Source organism: Budorcas taxicolor, chromosome 15 (genome assembly GCF_023091745.1).
Source record: "Budorcas taxicolor isolate Tak-1 chromosome 15, Takin1.1, whole genome shotgun sequence".
Taxonomy (NCBI): domain Eukaryota; kingdom Metazoa; phylum Chordata; class Mammalia; order Artiodactyla; family Bovidae; genus Budorcas; species Budorcas taxicolor.
In genome coordinates this window covers 76,131,545-76,153,344 of record NC_068924.1, presented here as the reverse complement: position 1 = coordinate 76,153,344, position 21,800 = coordinate 76,131,545, and the positions used below count along the sequence as shown (strand labels likewise).

The window sequence follows — 21,800 nt, the reverse complement described above, 5'->3', positions numbered from 1 at the left end:
GCCCACTTGAGGTAATTTACATAATCAATGTGGGTAGATCAAACTGTGAATGGAAGTTCCCTGTACTGAATTGTCTCAGACCTCACTGACACGTCTTAGGTTTTTAGATGGTTATTTCCCTTTTCCTGACAATTAAATGCTACAGCAGTAATTTTGTGTCCCTAACCCCTACCTCTCCTCTTAATTTGAAAACTTGGATATGCAACGTCTCTAATTTTGACATCCAAGTGAATGGCAATTTAGTATTTAAAAACTTTTTAAATGTCCATAATAACCAAAAGCATTTTCTATACAAAATTTAAAGACGTGTTCCCTATTTCTCATTCAATGCTGTCTTTTATCATGTTATTGTTCAGACAAAAAATTGCTGTACTATTCATTCATTTGTTACTCTAGAAAAACTTGAATAAATCCTATTCACTCTACTATGAAAATATATCACAAATTTGATCATTCCCTACTTCTTAATTTCTTCCTGGTCCACTGCAATAGGCGCCTATCAAGTCTCTCCATGTTTATTCTAGCCTCCAAGAATCAGTTCTCCTGAAGCAGCCCAAATGACATCACTCTACTGCTCAAAAATCCTAGAGTATATTCTAATCATACACTCACAGTTTACTATTTAATATTGACAGTAACAAGAACTGTAATCCTCATTTTATAATTGAAGAAACTAATGCCAGAAGATCTCATTCATTTTCCCCAAATCATACGTTTCTAAGGGACATACCCAGAACTGAATCTAAGTTCGATTGATTTCAAAGTAATTAAATTTCTTACATAATAAAGACAGTCCCCAGAAATGAGCTTGGTTCCCACTATTTACTGCTAATCTTACCTTATGGAGGCTTGTTCAGAATCTAAGGGTGACTTAAAGTTACACATAAACACTTGAAATTATTTTTCATCCAATTTGACAACAGAGGACAAAAGGCCACCTTATTACTTTAGGATGCATTTTATCTTATTTGACTATCTGTCCATTTTCTCCATGGAGTCTTCTGATTATTCAGAGGCACATTTTTATATGCTGTGTTGATTTTTCCAAAGGAATTCCATGGTGTACTCCTAGAAAAACAAAAGTTTACCACATTAGGAAATTTATCAAAATGACCAGCAAATCTTACATATACATAGAATAAATCAACTAGTTATTTGGCAGGGAAGTTTTTCACAAGTAATGTCTTTCCTACTAACTTCAACAAGGAAAATAAGATTTGACTGTTAAGCCCTTTTCATTCTGTCATATTAACATGACCAGACTCGTTGACTGAGATTTTGAAAGACATTCTCATATTTGTATTTTTTTGGTCATGCTTTAAGTCTATAAAAAGGCCACCTGAAAAATTGATTCCAGTTACTAAGTGGATAACATCTTCTTCCTGTTAGGGGGGAAGATCATGGGATATTTCATCCCTTTCAGCCATAATTATCATTGAGTCTTAGAACTGGAATGTGTCCAAGACTGATTCTTGTTTAATTAATCACTTGGATTTCCCTAGAGGTTTTTTTTTTTTTAATCTATAGGCAAAGTCACAAAAATAATATCAGGAAAGTGCAATACCCAAAACAAGACAGCTTTAGAATCTTTAAGAGGCTAAAGTCAATCAAAAATAATAAAAAAATTTTGTCCCAGTGAACTTATCTGTTATTTCTTTCCCCACCTGCCATTGCAAGATTTTCTTTCCTTTTGTTTAGTACTCAATTTAATCACCTTAATTTGGTTAGCTATATGAAAATTATATCAAAAAAGCACAATTAAATATTAAAATTTTAGATATAATAGCTAATTATTCAATTATTATCATTTTTTTTAAAGTCTGGGCACCTCTGTCATGTCAGCTTCTGTCCTATGAGTGAGGACACAGAGCATAGTGAAACCTGGGAGAACACGTGAAAGGTTTCTTCCTGCATGGATCTTCTTTCTTAGAGCCAGACAATAAAGAATGAGACAACTTAACAAACTAGCTTCAGTCTTATTCACTGCTTATAAGAAATAGAATACTGTGGCAAAAGATAAGAGGCAGAGGTCTACTGTGGAAAGTGTACAGATGACCTTTCTTCAAAGGTGACGTTTCAGCTGAGATTGAAAGGATAGCAAGTGGCTACCATCAGAAGGACTGTTCCAGAAACTAAAACTAAATAAAATTAATGAATAAAACTATCTCACTTCAGAGAAAACCAGAGCTATACTTAGAAAACTCTAAAATTTTCACAGGAAATTTTATGGCAGTACTGTGTTAAAAAAGACCAGAGAATATATGCCCTCTTGTCTTATTCCATATTTTAATGGAAAAGCTTTCAACCTTTCATGTAGAGAAAGGTATTAGCTGTGGATCTGAAATATATGGATTTTATTATGTCAAGGTACTTTTCTATTTCCAACTTGTTGAGAGATTTCTATGAAATGATAATTGAATTTCTATCTGATCATGGACAACCCAAGGAGATTTCAAGAAAAAAAATTTCACTTACAAAAGCATCAAAAAAAGAATACAATAAAGTCTTACACTCTGAAAACTACAAAATATTGCTGAGAGACATATAGAACACACACACATATACAAGAAGATGTTTATAAGCTGGCCTATGCAACAGTTCAGTTCAGTTCAGTCACTCAGTCGTGTCCAACTCTTTGCAACCCTATGAAGTGCAGCACGCCAGGCTGCCCTATCCATTAGCAACTCCCGGAGTCTACACATGTCCACTGAGTTGGTGATGCCATCCAACCATCTCATCCTCTGTCATCCCCTTTTCCTCCTGCCCCCAGTCCCTCCCAGCATCAGGATCTTCTCAAATGAGTCAGCTCTTTGCATCAGGTGGCCGAAGTAGTGGAGTTTCACCTTCAACATCAGTCCTTCCAATGAACACCCAGAACTGATCTCCTTTAGGATGGACTGGTTGGATCTCCTTGCAGTCCAAGGGACTCTCAAGAGTCTTCTCCAACACCACAGTTCAAAAGCATCAATTCTTCGGCACTCAGCTTTCTTCACAGTCCAACTCTCACATCCATACGTGACTACTGGAAAAACCACAGCCTTGACTAGATGGACCTTTGTTGGTAAAGTAATGTCTCTGCTTTTGAATATGCTGTCTAGGTTGGTCATAACTTTCCTTCCAAGGAGTAAGCGTCTTTTAATTTCATGGCTGCAATCACCATCTGCAGTGATTTTGGAGCCCAAAAACATAAAGTCAGCCACTGTTTCCACTGTTTCCCCATCTATTTCCCATGAAGTGATGGGACCAGATGCCATGATCTTCAGTTTCTGAATGTTGAGCTTTAAGCCAACTTTTTCACTCTCCTATTTCACTTTCATTAAGAGGCTTTTTAGTTCTTCTTTATTTTCTGCCATATGGGTGGTGTCATCTGCATATCTGAGGTTATTGATATTTCTCCCGCAATCTTGATTCCAGCTTGTGTTTCCTCCAGTCCAGCATTTCTCATGATGTACTCTGCATATAAGTTAAATAAGCAGGGTGACAATATACAGCCTTGACGTACTCCTTTTCCTATATGGAACCAGTCTGTTGTTCCATGTCCAGTTCTAACTGTTGCTTCCTGACCTGCATATAGGTTTCTCAAGAGGCAGGTCAGGTGGTCTGGTATTCCCATCTCGTTCAGAATTTTCCACAGCTTATTGTGATCCACACAGTCAAAGGCTTTGGCATAGTCAATAAGGCAGAAATAGATGTTTTTCTGAAACTCTCTTGCTTTTTCAATGATACAGTAGATGTTGGCAATTTGATCTCTGGTTCCTCTGCCTTTTCTAAAACCAGCTTGAACATCTGGTTCATAGTTCATGTATTGCTGAAGCCTGACTTGGAATATTTTGAGCATTAGTTAATAATACCTCGTGATTCAGTGCAATTCCTATCATAACCAAAAAATCATTTCTGCAGAAACAGAAAAATCCATGCTAAAATTCATAAGGAATCTCAAGGACTCCAACTTGTCAAAACAATCTAGAAGAGAAGATTGGGAGTCTCATACCTCCTGATTATAAAATATATTGTGCAAATCTATGGTAATGACAGCCCCAGTGTTGAAATAAAGATAGACGATGGACTAATGGAGTAAGGCAGATGGTTTAGAAATAAATCTTCCTATATGTATTTAGATAAATTTTCAACAAGTGTCCCAAGCATTTTATGGGGGAAAGAAATTATAATAAGTTTTAAAAAGGCAATCACCAAAAAACAGAAATGGTATGATTCCACTTACATGAGGTACTTAAAGCAGTCAAATTCATAGGCAGAAAATAGAATGGTGGTTTCCCTGCCTAGGGCTCAGTGAGCGAAAGTGAAGAATTTTGTTTAATGGCTGTGGAATTTCAGTTTGGAAAGTTGAAAAAGTTTTGGAGATGGATGGTGGTAATGTTTGCATAACAATGTGAATTAACTTAGTGCTACTTTGAAAAGGTCAAAATTGTAAATTTTGTTATGCATATTTCACCACAATTTTTAAAGTAAATATAAGAACTAAGGTGACCTGATTAACTGGTTGATGATGTGAGTATAAACTATAGCACAATAGCCCAAAGTATATGCAAAGATCATTGGCTTCAAATAAACCAAGGCAATCTTTCTAATAGATAAATATCTCAATCGATAGCAAAACTATGAAATTAAAATCTCTATTTTTAATATTCATTTTGTATTGGAATATAGTTAATTAACAATGTGTTAGTCCAGGTGTACTGCAAGGTGATTCAGGTACACATATACACGTATCTATCCTTTTCCAAATTCTTTTCCCATTTAGGTTACTATAGGATGTTGAGCAGAGCTTCCTGTACTATTGGATATCAATTTTAAATATAGTAGTCTGTATATGCTAATTCCAAAGTTTTATCTAAGCAATTCAACAAATATTGAGTACCTCCTGTGGGCCAGACATTATTTAAGTTCTCAGGATGAATCAATAAAGAAAGTAGACAAAAAAGAAGAAGAGGGAGAAAGAAAGAAGGAGAAAGAAGGACCAAAAACACAAACTCTTTATTTTGGAGTTTGAAACTCAGGTTTTAGAAGGAAGTTAGCAAACATTTTTGAAGGATTTTGTGCTCCTCTGGACTTCAGATTGTCTGGTTTTGCAGAGGAGAGATGAGATTTTACAATAGGAAACTTCCTTGCCTACAAAGCAATGAGAATTCGCATTATAGATTAAACCAAAACTCCACCTTGCGAACAGAGGTACCAAAGTTACTGATGAAACACTGAGTGGGATGGGTTTACCCTCAAAGTGACAGGGAATAATTCATGCTACATGGATCACTGATATCTTAAATAGAAATTGCAATGAGTCATAATAAAATAGGTTAGTGCAAACATTATTGTGGTTTCAGACTGTGACTATTAAATCAACATAAGTAGGCTCAAACATCTTTATTAATCAAAATGGGAACCACTGCAATCAACACATTTTTGCCAATGAGAAATACATTTGTTTATCCCTGTATGTAAAAATCTGGGCTTGGGAAGTCCACAAGCTCTTGGAAAGCATTTTCTGCCTCCTGCTGGTTGTCGAAGTGTTTTCCCTGCAAAAGTCATTGAAGGGATATGCTTGAAGAAGTGGTAGTCAGTTGGCAAGAGGTCAGGCTGAGTATGGCAGATGAGGTAAAACTTAGACCAGTTCATTCAACTTTTGAAAAATTGTATGCGTGAGGTCATTATCCTGAAGAAGTGCTGGGCCCCTTCTGTTGACCAATCCCGGCTGCAGGCATTGCAGTTTTTGGTGCATCTCATTGATTTGCTGGGACTTCTCTAGTGGCTCAGACAGTAAAGAATCTGCCTGCAATGCAGAAGACCCAGGTTCAATCCCTGGGTTGGGAAGATACCCTGGAGAAGGGGATAGCAACCCACTCCAGTATTCTTGCCTAGACATTCCCATGGACAGGGGAGCCTGGCAGGCTACAGTCCTTGGGATCGCAAAGAGTCGGACAGAGCTGAGCGACTCTCATTTCATTTCACTTTGCTTCATTGATTTGCTGAGCGTACTTCTCAGATGTAATGATTTCACTGGGATTCAGAAAGCTATAGTGGATCAGAGCAGAAGCAGACCAACAAACAGTGACCGTGACTTTTGTGGGGTTTTTTTGGTGCAAGTTTGGCTTTGGAAAGTGCTTTGAAGCTTCTCTTTAGTCCAGCCACTGAGCTGGTTGTTGCCAGTTGTCATGTAAAATTCACTTTTTGTCACAGGTCACAATTTGATGGAGAAATGGTTCATTGTTGTTGTACAGAGTAAAAGAAGATGACACTTTGGAGCAACAATTGTTTTTTATTGGTCCGTTGATAAGGCACCCAAGCATTGAAGTTTTTCACCTTTCCAATTTGCTTTAAGTTTGAATGACAATAGAATGGTTGATTTTGAGTTCTTCAGCAACTTCTTGTGTAATTATAAGAGGATCAGCTTTGATGATTGCTTTCAATTGATCTTTGTCAACTTCCGATGGCCAGCCAATAGGCTCCTCATCTTCAAGCCTCTCACCTCCTTTGCAAAATTCCTTCAACCAACACAGCACTCCACTGCCCCGGAACTGTTCATTAGCAGTTCCTGGACCAGATGCATTGCTGAGTTGTGAATTGTCTCTGCTCCTTTAACACTTATTTAAAACTCTAATAAGAAAATAGCTTGAATTTGCTTTTTGTCTAACATCATTTCCCTAGTCTAAAATAAATTTAAAATGCAGAGCAAGTAATAGGTTATTAGCAAAAAACATAAAGTGAAAAGCATGCATTAAAATGATGCATATAATATAAGCACATTTAAGAATGTACTCCAATATCAAATGGCAAATTTTAACAATGCAAATGCCACAATTACTTTTGCCCAACTTAATAAATATGTTTGTATTTCCACCCCACCTTCCCCCACTCCCGAATCTCAAGAACTACATCTAACAAGGTTTTTGAGTTTTGTTAATGAGTCTGTTTCTCATTTGCTATTTTTTGTTTGTTTTTAGTTTGGTGGGGGGAGGGTTTGCATGAAGAGGAATCAACATACTAACTTTAAATTTATAAGAAGCATTGTGCAGGATGGGAAAAATTAAGAGATATATATGGATTGATATGAGATATTTTTAAGATGTTGCATACTAAAAGTAAGTGCTACATACATAAAAAAAGAACAAATATACATATGGCACAGATATTTTCATTTACAAAATTATTCCCAGATGAAAATGAAGAAATAAATTTTGGCCAGTCTCTGAGTATGAGGACTAGAAAATGCTGAAGGAAAATAGGAAATTTATTCAACACTGCATCCCATAAAATTTGGTTTCACTTATGCTTTTATTATTATCTATTCTATTTCATTTTTTTAAACAGCAAAAGTATTAAAGTAAAAATTGATATGTATAATGCAACTGAAATATAGTAAAAAAAAAAAGGAAACCTATATAGAATTAAATATTTTAAATAATGTAAATAAAAAGTTCACATAAATGAAAAGAATCAAAATAAAAATTGCACTGTCTGAAAAAGTATAAAATATAAAGATACATGAATTGATTCAAAATCAGTATAAATATATAACATTTTCCTCATTAAATCATTTATTTATTATTAATGCCTTGCTATATAGGCCTTCGGAGAAGGCGATGGCACCCCACTCCAGTACTCTTGCCTGGACAATCCCATGGACGGAGGAGTCTGGAAGGCTGCAGTCCATGGGGTCGCTGAGAATTGGACATGACTCAGTGACTTCACTTTCATTTTTCACTTTCATGCATTGGAGAAGGAAATGGCAACCCACTCCAGTGTTCTTGCCTGGAGAATCCCAGGGACGGTGGAGCCTGGTGGGCTACCATCTATGGGGTCACACAGAGTCAGACACGACTGAAGCGACTTAGCAGCAGCAGCAACATATAGGCCTTACAGTTATCTAGGCGCACTGATAAACAAGAATTTTGGACCTTACATTGTAGCATGGAGCAAAATGTTACAAATGCATAGTTGTGTGATTGTATCATTTAATTATAATTATCATAATTTTCTAGAAGAAAGAGAAATCAGAGTCCAATTTAAAATAGTTTCTTCATTCAAAGAAATGGAACCTGATGTCAAATGACTCCCTCCATGGTCTATGCAGCTCCTAGTTAATATGAGGTATGATGTTTCTTCTCCAGAGCATCTTCAAAGCATTAGTCAACTCAGAACTTCTTACACTGGAGATTAATGGGTTCGGCATGGGACTTATGACTGTACAAAACACACTCAATAATTTATCAATGTAGAAGGTCTTAGCAGGTCTCACATAAATGAAAATAGAGGGAACAAAGAAGCAGACAACCACAGTAATGTGGGAATCACAGGTCTGGAGGGCTTTCTGCCTCCCTTCCTGACTCAGGTTCTTCAGAGAGTGCAGGATGACTCCATAGGAGATGAGCAAGAGCAGAAGCACTATAGCGCAGATCAGTCCTCCACTGGATGCAACCAAGAGGTCAGTGACATAGGTGTCAGTACAGACGAGCTTCAATAAAGGGTACAGGTTACACGTATAGTGATCAGTGATATTGGGGCCACAGAATGGGAGCCCATAAACAGTGCAAAGCTTAATTACTGAGTGTAGAAAACCCCCAACCCAGGACACCACTGGCAGCACAACACACACCCTCTGCCTCATGATCACCAGATAATGCAGGGCTCTCAGATGGCCGCATAGCAGCCACAGGCCATCACCAGCAGAAGGAAGACCCCTGATTCAGCAAAAAGGTGCTCTGCAAACAGCTGGGTCATACAAGATTCAAAGGATATGTTGTTGTGTTGTTGTTGTTGTCATTTTTCCAAAGAACAAGTCTGAAATCAATCTGGGAGAAATAGAAGAGGAATAAGTTACATCCATAAATGATAAGCTAGCAAGAAAAAAGTACATCGGTGAGTTCAGAGTCTCATTGACAGTTATAGTCACAACAATGAGAAGGTTGCCCACTACAGTCAAAATACAGCAGAGCAAGAACCGAACAAAAAGGGCTCTCTGCTCCTTTGGATTCTGTGTGAGGCCCAGGAGGACAAAGTAAATTACATTGTTCCTGGCTTCCATCTAGTCTGTACAGAGGCTGAGTTCAGGTAGTAGAGGCAATTTGCCTACAATACAAGGGGGGAAACATTTAAATGCATTATAAGTATGCTTGTTTATTTATCCATTCATTAGATGAATGTGAATGGAGTATCTTTTGGCTCCAATGTGCCAAGGAAATTTTAATTACCAACTTGAATAAGCCAGGGCTTCCCTTGTAGCTCAGTCAGTAAAGAATCTGCCTGCAATGGAGGAGACCCGGGTTCAGTCCCTGGGTTGGGAAGATCCCCTGGAGAAGGAAATGGCAACTCACTCCAGTATCCTTGCCTGGAAAATCTCATGGACAGAGGAGCCTTGTGAGCTGCAGTCCATGGGATCTCAAAGAGTCAGGCACGGCTGCACGACTAACACTTACTTACTTGAATAAGCCATAGAACCCCACCCTCAGTGACATGACTCAAAATGAGGAATCAGGTAATTCCAGACCCAGGTAATATGTGCATTAAATGAATATTCACACAGTGCTAAGAGTCAAGTAAAGGAGTATATCAACTAAAATCAGAGAAGGTTTCCCAAAGGAAGCAATAATTCAGCTGAATTTTTTTAAGAAATGAAAGAATACGAAAGATGGGAAGAGAGTTCCACAAAAAGGTGCAACATTTATAAACAGCAATACTTGAGTATTACTCACAAAAGAGTAATACTTGAGATTCACTTAAGGCAATTTACACAGTCAATGTGGGTAGATCAAACTGTAAATAGATCCCTGTCTTGAATTGTCTCAGACCTCACTTATACTTTCTTAGATCTTTAGGTGGATATTTCCCTTTTCCTAAACAATAAATGCTTGCAGCAGTTTAATTTCATGTCCCCAGCCCCTATCTCTCCTCTATTTTTCAAACTTGTTATGCACCTTCTATAATTTTGACATCTAGTTTAATGGCAATTTAATATTTACAAAACTAACTGTTAAATTTTCCACAGTAGTCATAGGCATTTTCTAAACCAAACTTAAAGAGATATTCCCTATTTGTCTCATTAAAAGCTATCATTTTCCATGTTTGTGTTAGGACAAAAAATTTCAATGCTCTTCACAATTAGTTATTCTCAGAAAAGTTTAATAAAGCCTATTGGCACTCCTTTCAAAATAATTTCTTATTGGTCTACTGCAACAGCCTTCCACCAATTCTCTGCATGTTTATCCTGGTCTTCAAAAATTGGTTCTCTTGAAGCAACCCAAATTGTCCTTTTTAATCTTATTCTGATGACATCATTCCAGTGCTCAAAATTGAGTCCATTTATTTCAATCACGAACACATAGTTTAATGTAACACAGTTAATATTTACAATAACAAGAACTGTGATCCTCATTTCATATTGAAGAAACTAAAGTTCAGAACATCTAATTCACTGCTCAAACCACACATTTTTAAGTGCTATATCTATAATTGAATCTAAGTTTGATTGACTTCAAGGTAATTAAATGTCTTGCATAATAAACACAGTCTCACAACTATAAGTCTGGTTCCCACTATTTACAGCTAGTCTTACCTTCTGGAGTCTTGTTCAGAATCTAAAGGATGACTTTAAGTTACTCATAAATATTTGGAATCATTTTTCATCCAGTTTGACAACTGAGGGTAGAAAGCTGCCTTATTACCTGAGGATATTCATTTAATTTGAGTATCTGTCCATTTTCTCTACGAAGTCTACTGATTACTCATGTCATTTTTATATGCACTGTTGGTTATTTGAAAGGAATTCCAGGGTTCACACGGAAAAAAAGAAGGTTATCACTTTAGAAAAGGTATCAAAATGACCAGCATATCTTATAAGTATGTAGAAGATAGCAACTAGCTATTTGCCAGGGAAGTTTTCCATGTAACTACTTTCTTACCAACATCAAATAGAAAAGTCCCACCTGATGGTTTAGCTCTTCTCACTCTGCCATGTTAACATAGCCAGACTAGTTGACTTGCAATTTTGAAAGATACCTCCCTAATTTTTTAAGCCATGCTTTAAGTCTAAGAAAGGACCTCCTGAAAAATTTACATCACTCACTAAGAGGATAGCATCTTCTCTGTTAGTGATGAAGATCAGGGGATAGTTCATTACTTCTAGCTGCATTTATCATTGAGTCTTGGAATTGGGATGTGTCCAAGACTGATTCTTGCTTAGTTAATTCACTGACATTTTCCACAAAGTTTTTAAAGAATATCTATATGTAAAGATATTACTATAGCAAATCACATAATTAATGTCAGAAAGGTGCAACATACAAAGAAAGTAGCTTTGGAATCATATAAGATGATTGTCCATCAAATATAAAATATTGATCCAGTCATGTTGTCTCAGTGAACTTGTTATGCATTTCCCCACCTGTCATGGGAAGATTTTATTTTATTTTATTTTATATTCAATTTAATCACATTATGTTTTAGTTAATAAAATTTTCATCAAAAATGTAATTAAGTGTATCAAAATTTTAGATGCAATAACTAACAAATTATCCAATTATATACATAGATAGATAGATAGATAGATAGATAGATAGATAGATATGGTTTTTTTTTTTAAGTTAGGTAACTTCTGTTATGCCAGGAACTGTGCTATGAGAAAGGATACAGAGATTAATAAAACCGGGGGGGAATCAGGCAAAAGGTTTTTTCATGCCTGGATCTTATTTTCTTTTAATAGAGTCAAACAATAACTACTTTATTAAAAGTCTTTTAACATTAAAGTAGTTATTACATAAAGGAAACAATAAAGTAGACATGGCTTATGATATAAGTAAATAAAGTTTAGCTACCAACATAAATCTAAATACAGTTTTTATAATGGTAAAAATTTCCTACCTGGACCGTTCCTCTGAGTATCTATAGGTAAAACTCAACATACTTTTGATACATAGTGTTCAGTGGACCCTGAACCATAAAATTGTATTTTCTCTTCTCCATTTAGGAGACAAACTCATTGCTGTGATTATTTCCCAAAGTCACTTTTCATCCCACAGCTTCCTCATAGCATTTTCACCTCTAAATTTGTGGCTGCATTCCCAGGTGGTGCTTGTGGTAAAGACCCTGCTTGGCAGTACAGGAGACATAAGATATGGGAGTTCGATCCCTGGGTTGGGAAGATCCCCTGGAGGAGGGAATGGCAACCAACTCCAGTATTCCTGCCTGGAAAGTCCCATGGACAGAGGAGCCAGGGCAGGCTACAGTCCATAGGGTCGCAAAGAATGAGACACGACTAAAGCAACTTAGCACACTCAGAAAGCAGATTTAGAAGTTTAGCAAAGGAGTTATGATGATATAAAATGTAGCCATGGGCTGGCTGCATATATACAGGGCACGAAAACAAATAAGGAGGACACACTAAGATGACAATGATGATGTGAGATACACAGGTGGAGAGGACTTTGCACCTCCCCTCCAAATTATAAGTCTTTAGGGAGCACAAGATGTCCATGTAGGACACCATCAGGGGAAAATGTTTTGTTTTCTTTTGTTTTGAATTTAAAGTAGCATTTTTTATTTTCAGTTTTTGCTTAACAAATATATGAGAAAGACTTTGACAATTTCTGACCCTCATTAGGGTGTTCTTTAAACTGTAAATTCAGAAACTGTATTTCCTTATAAAAGTTGAAAACAATCTCACTTTGAACTAAAGAAGATATTATAGTTATTAATCATAGCTCTTGTAGTACACACTGCAATTCTGTAGCTTGACATATTCTATAATATGTTCTCATTTTAATATGTATTTTTCTTTACATTTTTTTTAAATTGGAGACTAAATACTTTACAATACTGTGGTGGTTTTTGCCATACATTCACATGAATCAGCCATGGGTGTATATGTGTTCCCCATCTTGAACCCCCCTCCCACCTCCCTCCCCATCCCATCCCTCAGGGTCATCCCAGTGCACCAGCCCTGAGCACCCTGTCTCATGCATCGAACCTGGACTGGTGATCTGTTTCATATGTGATAAAATACATGTTTCAATGCTATTCTCTCAAATCATCCCACCCTCGCCCTCTCCCACAGAGTCCGACAGTCTGTTCTTTACATCTGTGTCTCTTTTGCTGTCTCGCATATAGGGTCATCGTGACCATCTTTCTAAATTCCATATATATGTGTTAATATACTGTATTGGTGTTTTTCTTTCTGGCTTACTTCACTTTGTATAATAGGCTTCAGTTTCATCCACCTCATTAGAACTAATTCAAATGTATTCTTTTTGAAGGCTGAGTAATACTCCATTGTGTATAGCTGGATCATAGATAAAGCAAGAGAGTTCCAGAAAAACATCTATTTCTGCTTTATTGACTATGCCAAAGCCTGTGACTGTGTGGATCACAATAAACTGTGGAAAATTCTGAAAGATATGGGAATACCAGACCACCTGACCTGCCTCTTGAGAAATCTGTATGCAGGTCAGGAAGCAACAGTTAGAGCTGGACATGTAACAACAGACTGGCTCCAAATAGGAAAAGAAGTACACCAAGGCTGTATATTGTCACCCTGCTTATTTAATTCATATGCAGAGTACATCATGAGAAACGCTGGACTGGAAGAAACACAAGCTGGAATCAAGATTGCCGGGAGAAATATCAATAACCTCAGATATGCAGATGACACCACCCTTAGGGCAGAAAGTGAAGAGGAACTAAAAACCCTCTTGATGAAAGTGAAAGTGGAGAGTTAAAAAGTTGGCTTAAAGCTCAACATTCAGAAAATGAAGATCATGGCATCCGGTGCCATCACTTCATGGGAAATAGATGGGGAAACAGTGGAAACAGTGTCAGACATCATGTTTTGGGGCTCCAAATCACTGCAGATGGTGATTGCAGCCATGAAATTAAAACACGCTTACTTCTTGGAAGAAAAGTTATGACCATCCTAGATAGCATATTCAAAAGCAGAGACATTACTTTGCCGACTAAGGTCCATCTAGTCAAGGCTATGGTTTTTCCTGTAGTCATGTATGGATGTGAGAGTTGCACTGTGAAGAAGGCTGAGTGCCAAAGAATGGATGCTTTTGAACTGTGGTGTTGGAGAAGACTCTTGAGAGTCCCTTGGACTGCAAGGAGATCCAACCAGTCCATTCTGAAGATCAGCCCTGGGATTTCCTTGGAAGGAATGATGCTAAAGCTGAAGCTCCAGTACTTTGGCCACCTCATGCGAAGAGTTGACTCATTGGAAAAGACTGATGCTGGGAGGGACTGGGGGCAGGAGGAGAAGGGGACGACCAAGGATGAGATGGCTGGATGGCATCACGGACTCGATGGACGCGAGTCTGAGTGAACTCTGGGAGTTGGTGATAGACAGTGAGGCCTGGCGTGCTGCGCTTCATGGGGTTGCAAAGAGTCGGACACGACTGAGCGACTGAACTGACTGACTTACTGACCACAGCTTTCTTATCCATTGGTCTGCTGATGGACATCTAGGTTGCTTCCATGTCCTGGTTATTGTAAGCAGTGCTGCAATGAACATTGGGGTACACGTGTCTCTTTCAATTCTGGTTTCCTTGGTGTGTATCCCCAGAAGTGGGATTGATGGGTCAAAAATCATGGCATCCGGTCCCATCACTTCATGGGAAATAGATGGGGAAACAGTGGAAACAGTGTCAGACTTTATTTTTCTGGGCTCCAAAATCACGGCAGATGGTGATTACAGCCATGAAATTAAAAGATGCTTACTCCTTGGAAGAAAAGTTATGACCATCCTAGATAGCATATTCAAAAGCAGAGACATTACTTTGCCGACTAAGGTCCATCTAGTCAAGGCTATGGTTTTTCCAGTAGTCATGTATGGATGTGAGAGGTGGACTGTGAAGAAGGCTGAGCGCCGAAGAATTGATGCTTTTGAACTGTGGTGTTGGAGAAGACTCTTGAGAGTCTCTTGGACTACAAGGAGATCCAAGCAGTCCATTCTGAAGGAGATCAGCCCTGGGATTTCTTTGGAAGGAATGATGCTGAACTGAAACTCCAGTACTTTGGCCACCTCATGCGAAGAACTGACTCATTGGAAAAGACTCTGATGCTGGGAGGGATTGGGGGCAGGAGGAGAAGGGGACGACCAAGGATGAGATGGCTGGATGGCATCACTGACTCGATGGAAGCGAGTCTGAGTGAACTCTGGGAGTTGGTGATAGACAGGGAGGCCTGGCGTGCTGCTATTCACGGGGTCGCAAAGAGTCGGACACGACTGAGTGAATGAACTGAACTGAACTGAACTGATGGCAGTTCTATTTCCAGTTTTTTAAGAAATCTCCACAGTGTTTTCCATAGTGGCTGTACTAGTTTGCATTCCCACCAACAATGTAAGAGGGTTCCTTTTCTCCACACCTTCTCCAGCATTTATTGTTTGTAGACTTTTTGATAGCAGCCGTTCTGACTGACGTGAGATGGTACCTCATTGTGGTGTTGATTTGCATTTCTCTGACAATGAGTGATGTTAGCCATCTGTATGTCTTCTTTGGAGAAATGTCTATTTAGTTCTTTGGTCCATTTTTTGATTGGGTTGCTTATTTTTCTGGAATTGAGCTGCAGGAGTTTCTTGTATATTTTTGAGATTAATTCTTTGTCAGTTGCTTCATTTGCTACTATTTTCTCCCATTCTGAAAAAAATGTTTTAATGGGTAAATGAATCCACATTTGGTAGCAACAGAGTCCAATGGTGTGAGTGTCCAAGCAGACAAGTTTCAACAAAGGGTTTCAGGCACACAGGAATGGTCTATGATATTGGAATTACAGACAGGCAATCACACTGTGAAGAGAATCCATTGTTGCAAGGACAATCCTTCTAGCTTGTGATGCTTGAAAGAAACCACATCCCTGTCACTCATGATGGTTTCACAGTACAGGGTTTTGTAGATGACCACATACAGCTCTTTGGCAACCGCTATGGGCAGGAAGATCTCAGCAGCAAAAGATACTCAGGAAAGAGTTGAGTTCTGTACTTCCTGAAAGAGATTTTTTTCTTACATCAAGTGTCCGTTGGCATTTTAGGTGTCATAGATGAAAACCAGCAGCTATATACAAGGAATAAGAAACACAGGCAGGAACTGTAAGCTCTACCCAAGCTTACAATAGGTGACTTATAAATTGAAGACACCTATTCTTACCTGAACAACAGTTTTTTTATACTCTAAATATATAAACTCCTCTTAAACTAACCTTCTTAAAGTGAATTTTATTAAAAATAATAACAATATTGTTTTGTGACTAAACTATTTTAAACTTATTTTAATTTAATTTTAAACTATGTTATTTATCTTATTTATATTCAATTTATTATTTTAGTTGTAATAATTTTGAATTATAAATATACCATCCTAGGCATACTTCTGAAAGATAATGGTAATAAGGGACAGTTAGTCTCGATCCCTGGGTCGGGAAGGTCCTCTGGAGAAGGAAATGGCAATCCACTCCAGTACTCTTGCCTGAAAAATCCCATGGATAGAGGAGTGTGGTAGGCTACAGTGCATGGGGTCACAAAGAGTCGGACAGGACTGAGCGACTTCACTCACTCAGTCTCTTCACATGTTGAAGTATGTTATATATCATAGCAGTTATGTGTCAACCTGCACACAAAGAGATCAGTGAAAAACAATGATCTCAAATTGGTTCCAAATTGGGACTTCAGGATATAATAGTCATAGTCAAAATTTCAAATCAATGGCAATAAGATAATTTTGTGAATATATTTTTAAAAATTGTAAAATTTAGAGAAACAATTAAGACTTCATCACTATTTAATTCCTATAACAAAGTTAATTCAAGATGAATCAGGTGTTTTAAATCCAGGATCAAACCCAGATCTCCAGCATTGCAGGCAGATGCTTTAACCTCTGAGCCACCAGGGCAGACTCCTCGAACTATAGCCTACCCGGCTCCTCTGTCCATGGGATTTTCCAAGCAAGAGTACTGGGGTGGGTTGCCATTTCCTTCTCCAAATATAATAAATGAGATATCACAAATGCTTTAAAACTTAAATCCTAAAAATGAATTGAAGAACGTTTGGTACAAGTGAACTGGGAAAATTCTTCCTAAAGAAGATACAAAAAATTCTAAAAATTGAATATAAAGCATAAAATAAATTGCAAGGAAAAAGTATTCTACATAGGATAAAACATTAAAAGCATATAACCAGAAAATATTAAATACATATTATGTAAAAGATATCAAATTTTAGCATCTCATTATCTCATAAAAATAAAAACAAAAAAATAGGTTATATATATATATATATAATCAGGAAGAAAATAAATACAGCTAAATTAAGCACGTGGAAAGATGCCCAAACTCAATTACATGAAAAAGGTGGTGGTTAAAATATAAAAATAACGTTAACAAGATGTCATAAATACCTTTCAGGGACTGGTCATTGACAATATGGTCAAAAGAATTCTCACAGACTGTAGACAGGACTATAGCTGTTACACTGACCTCAAGAATGGTAGGTTAGCAATAACTATCAATATCAACATTTTAAATGAATATACTACCTGAACATTTATTGAAATATCATATCAAAAATTCTATGCCTAGGAACTCATAACTGCACAATTCAAAAGCATATTTATTGGAAAATTATTTCTCATAAGAGACGTTTAGGAACCAAATGAAGAGGAATGGACATGTCAATTTTAGCATAAATCTATACACGGTATTGTGTAGCTTAAGAAAAGTGAAGAGATATTATGGATTGATAATAGAAATATTTTTCATATGTCAGATACTGAAGCAAGTGTTAGATACATAGAAAGAAGCGAATATACATTGTTGTTTCAAAGAGTATCGGTGGTAGTGGTTTAGTCGCTAAGTCTTATCTGACTCTGTTCAACCCCATGAACTATAACCCACCAGGGTCCTCTGTCCATGTGACTTCCCAAGCAAGAATACTGGAGTGGGTTGCCATTTCCTTCTCCAAGAGATCTTCTTGAATCAGGGATCGAAACCAGGTCTCCTGTGTTGCAGGCAGGTTCTTTACTGACTGAGCCACCAGTTAAGCCATCAATTAAGAAACAAATTTAGGGCTAAATGCTGAGCATGAGGACTAGAAAATACTGAGAGAAAAACAGGAAATTTATTTGACATTGCATCCCAGTTTACTTGGTTTTCCTTTATGCTATTTATTAATATCTTTTTTCGATTTCAATTTTTCTTATAAAGTTAAAGTATTAAGTCAAACATTTTGTGAATAATGCAACATAAATATAGTAAAGAAAACAACGTATATAGAATTAAATATATAAAATTGCATACATAAAAATGTTCCAATTAAATGACACGAATCTATATAAAAAGTATTCTATCTCTTAAAGAGAGTAAAAAGGATAAATACATGAATTGATTAAATTTCAGGGTGACTATATAATAGTTAGAATTCTATACAAAAAATTTTAAAGTTAACTATATATAAAGCTAAAATTCAGTAAAACTCATAATAATTTCTTAATTCATTTTAAATTACTGTTCTTGATATTTAGTTATATCCAGCTCTTCATGAACCCATGGACTGCAGTGCACCAAGCTTCCTTGTCCTTCACTGTCTCCCAGACTTTGCTCAAATTCATGGCCATTGAGTTGGTGATGACATCCATCCATCTCATCCTCTGTTACCCCCTTCTCCACCTATGCTCAATCTTTCCCAGCATCAGGGATTTTCCCAGTGAGTCAACTCTTCCCATCAGGTGGCCAAAGTATTGGAGCTTCAGCTTCAGCATCAGTCATTCCAATGAATAGTCAGGGTTGATTTCTCCTAGGATTGACTAGTGTGACCTCCTCGCATTTCAAAGGACCCTCAAGAGTCTTCTACAGCACCATAATTTAAAAGCATCAATTCTACCAATACAATATTGTAAGTAATTACCTCCAATTAAAATAAATAATTTTTTTAAATAAAATAGATAAATAAAAGCATCAATTCAGTGTTCAGCCTTCTGTATGGCCCATGTCTCATATCCATATATGAATATTGGAAAAATTATGCATTGACCTATGGACTTCTGTTGGCAAAGTGATGTCTCTATTTTTTAATATATATTACTAATTCCTAGATATATAAGCATTACCTCTTTCTAGGTACAGTAATAAACAAGTAATTATAGACCTTATATCCTAGTAGGGAGGTAAACTGTTAATAATAGTGTAGCTGTATTAAATGCAAGCATTCACATAATTATTACAAAGTCTTTGAAGAAAGGGAAATCATAATCAAATTTTAAAATGATTTTTACATTCTAAGTAAATTAACCCTGATGTCAAATGACTCCCTTCATGTTGGGTGATACACTTATTTACTGAGATACGATGTTCCTTTTCCAGAGGTTCTTCATAGCATTAGTCAACTCAGAATTTCTTACACTGTAGACTAATGGGTTCAGCATGGGGGTTATGACGTATAGCACACATTCACAGATTTGTCAATGGGGAAGATCTTAGCAGATCTTCCATTTATGAAAATACAGGGAACAAAGAAGCAGACAACCACAGTGATGTGGGAACCACAGGTCTGGAGGGCTTTCCACCTCCCTTCCTGACTCAGGTTCTTCAGAGAGTGCAGGATGATTCCATAGGAGACAAGTAAAAGCAGAAACAGGATAGTGCAGATCAGCCCCCCATTGGATGCAACTAAGAGGTCAATGACATAGATGTCAGTACAGACGAGTTCCAATAAGGCGTACATGTCTCACATACAGTGATCAATGACATTCGGGCCACAGAATGGGAGCCCATAAACAGTGCTGAGTTGAATTACTGAGTGCAGAAAACCCCCAACCCAGGACACCACCAGCAGCACAACACACAGCCTCTGCCTCATGATCACCAGATAATGCGGGGCTCTCAGATGGCCGCATAGCGGTCAAGGGCCATCACCAGCAGAAGGAAGACCCCTGAGCCAGCAAAAGTTGCTCTGCAAACAGCTGGGTCATGCAAGATTCAAAGGATATGATTTTTTCCCCCAAAGGATAAGTCTGAAATCAATCTGGGAATAGTAGAAGAAGAATAAGTGACATCCATAAGTGATAAGCTAGCAAGAAAAAAAGTGCATCGGTGAGTTTAGGGTCTTACTGACAGTTACAGTAATGATAATGAGAAAGTTGCCCAGTGCAGTCAAAACGTAAAAGACCAGAAACATAACAAAAAGGACTTTTTGCTCCTTTGGATTCTTTGTGAGGCCCAAGAGGACAACGTAAGATCTATTGTTCCTTGGGTCCATCTAGTTCTTACAAGAGCTGAGTTTGTGTATTAGAAGCAGTTTACCTATAAAACAAGGGTGGGGGGAGAATTAAATGTTTAATTCTTTAATTTATCCATTCAAGAGAAGAAAGTGAATGGTGTACATTTGGGGTCCAATATGTCAAGGACATTCTAATTATCAGCTTGAAAAAGCCATAGACCCCTACCCTCAGTGACGTGACACACAGTAAGGAATCAGGCAATCCCAGCCGTCTCATGAATATTCACACAGTGCTAAGAGTCACAGCATAGGTGTATATCAAACAGAATCAGAGAAGACTTCCCAAAGGAGTCAATGCTTCAGCTGGGTCTTTTTCTTTTTTTAATGAGAGAATAAAAAAGATGGGAAGAGAATTCCATGAAAAGGAGCACCATTTATAAAGTCACAATGTGTAACACCTCTTAAGGTAATTTGCATAATCAATGTGAGTAGACCAAACTATGAATAGAAGATCCCTGTCTTGAATTGTCTCAGACCTCAGTGATACACCTTAGGTCTTCAGGTGGATATTTCCCTTTTCCTGACCAATAAATGCTGCAGCAGTCTAATTTTGTGTCTCCAGCCCACCTCTCTCCCTTAATTTTCAAATTTATATATGCAACATCTCTAGTTTTTGACATCCAGTTGATTGGCAATTTAGTATTTATAAAACTAGCTTTTAAATTTTCCATGAAAAAACGTAAGCAGTTCCTATACAAAATTTAAAGAGGCATTCCCTATTTATCTCAATAAATATTGTCATTTTCCATGCTATTGTCCTGACAAAAAAATTGCAGCTCTCTGCACTTGATACTCTCATAAAACTTTATTAAATCCTGTTGTCTCTACTTTCAAAATATATCACTAATTTTTCATTCCCTTCTTAATTTTTTCCTGCTCTGCTGCAGTACCCTCCTACCAAGTTTTCTTGTGTTTATTCTCCAAAATTTGGTCCTCCTAAAGCAACTCAAATTGTGTTTTTCAGTTTTATTCTGATGATATCACTCTATTGCTCAAAACTGCTACAATATATTCCAATCATGTACTCATAGTCTAATGTATCATATTTAATATTTACAATAGCAAGAAATGCAATTGCCATTTTATAATTGAAGAATCTAATACTCAGAGCATCATTTATTTTCCCCAAATCACACATTTCTAAGTGATATATCTAGAATTAAAGCTACATTTGTTTGACTTCAAACCAATTTAGTTTCCTACATAAAGAAAGTCATACAACTGTAAGCCTGGTTCTCCTTATTTTCTGTTAGTCTTATCTTGTGGAGGTTTGTTCAGAATCTAAGGATGATTTGAAGTTATTCATAAACACTTGAAATTGTTTTTCATCCAGTTTGATGACAGAGGCCAAATGCTGCCTCATTACTGGAGTTTATTTCATTTGGCAGTCTGTCCTTTTTCTGAACTAAGTCTTCTGATTATTCAGAAGTTCATTTTTATATAAAATATAGATTATTTGAAAGGAGTTTTATGGCACACAGAAAAACATAGTTTATCACATCAGGAAATGTATCAAAATGACCAGCTTATCCTC

The 21,800-nt window shown here is 37.1% G+C and overlaps 2 pseudogenes; both read right to left on the bottom strand.

Moving 5' to 3' along the window:
- Positions 1-8,092: 8,092 nt before the first annotated feature.
- On the bottom strand, positions 8,093-9,040 carry LOC128060713 (olfactory receptor 4A47-like; annotated as a pseudogene).
- Positions 9,041-19,322: 10,282 nt separating this feature from the next.
- Positions 19,323-20,245, bottom strand: LOC128059946 (olfactory receptor 4A47-like; annotated as a pseudogene).
- Between the last annotated feature and the right edge of the window lie 1,555 nt (positions 20,246-21,800).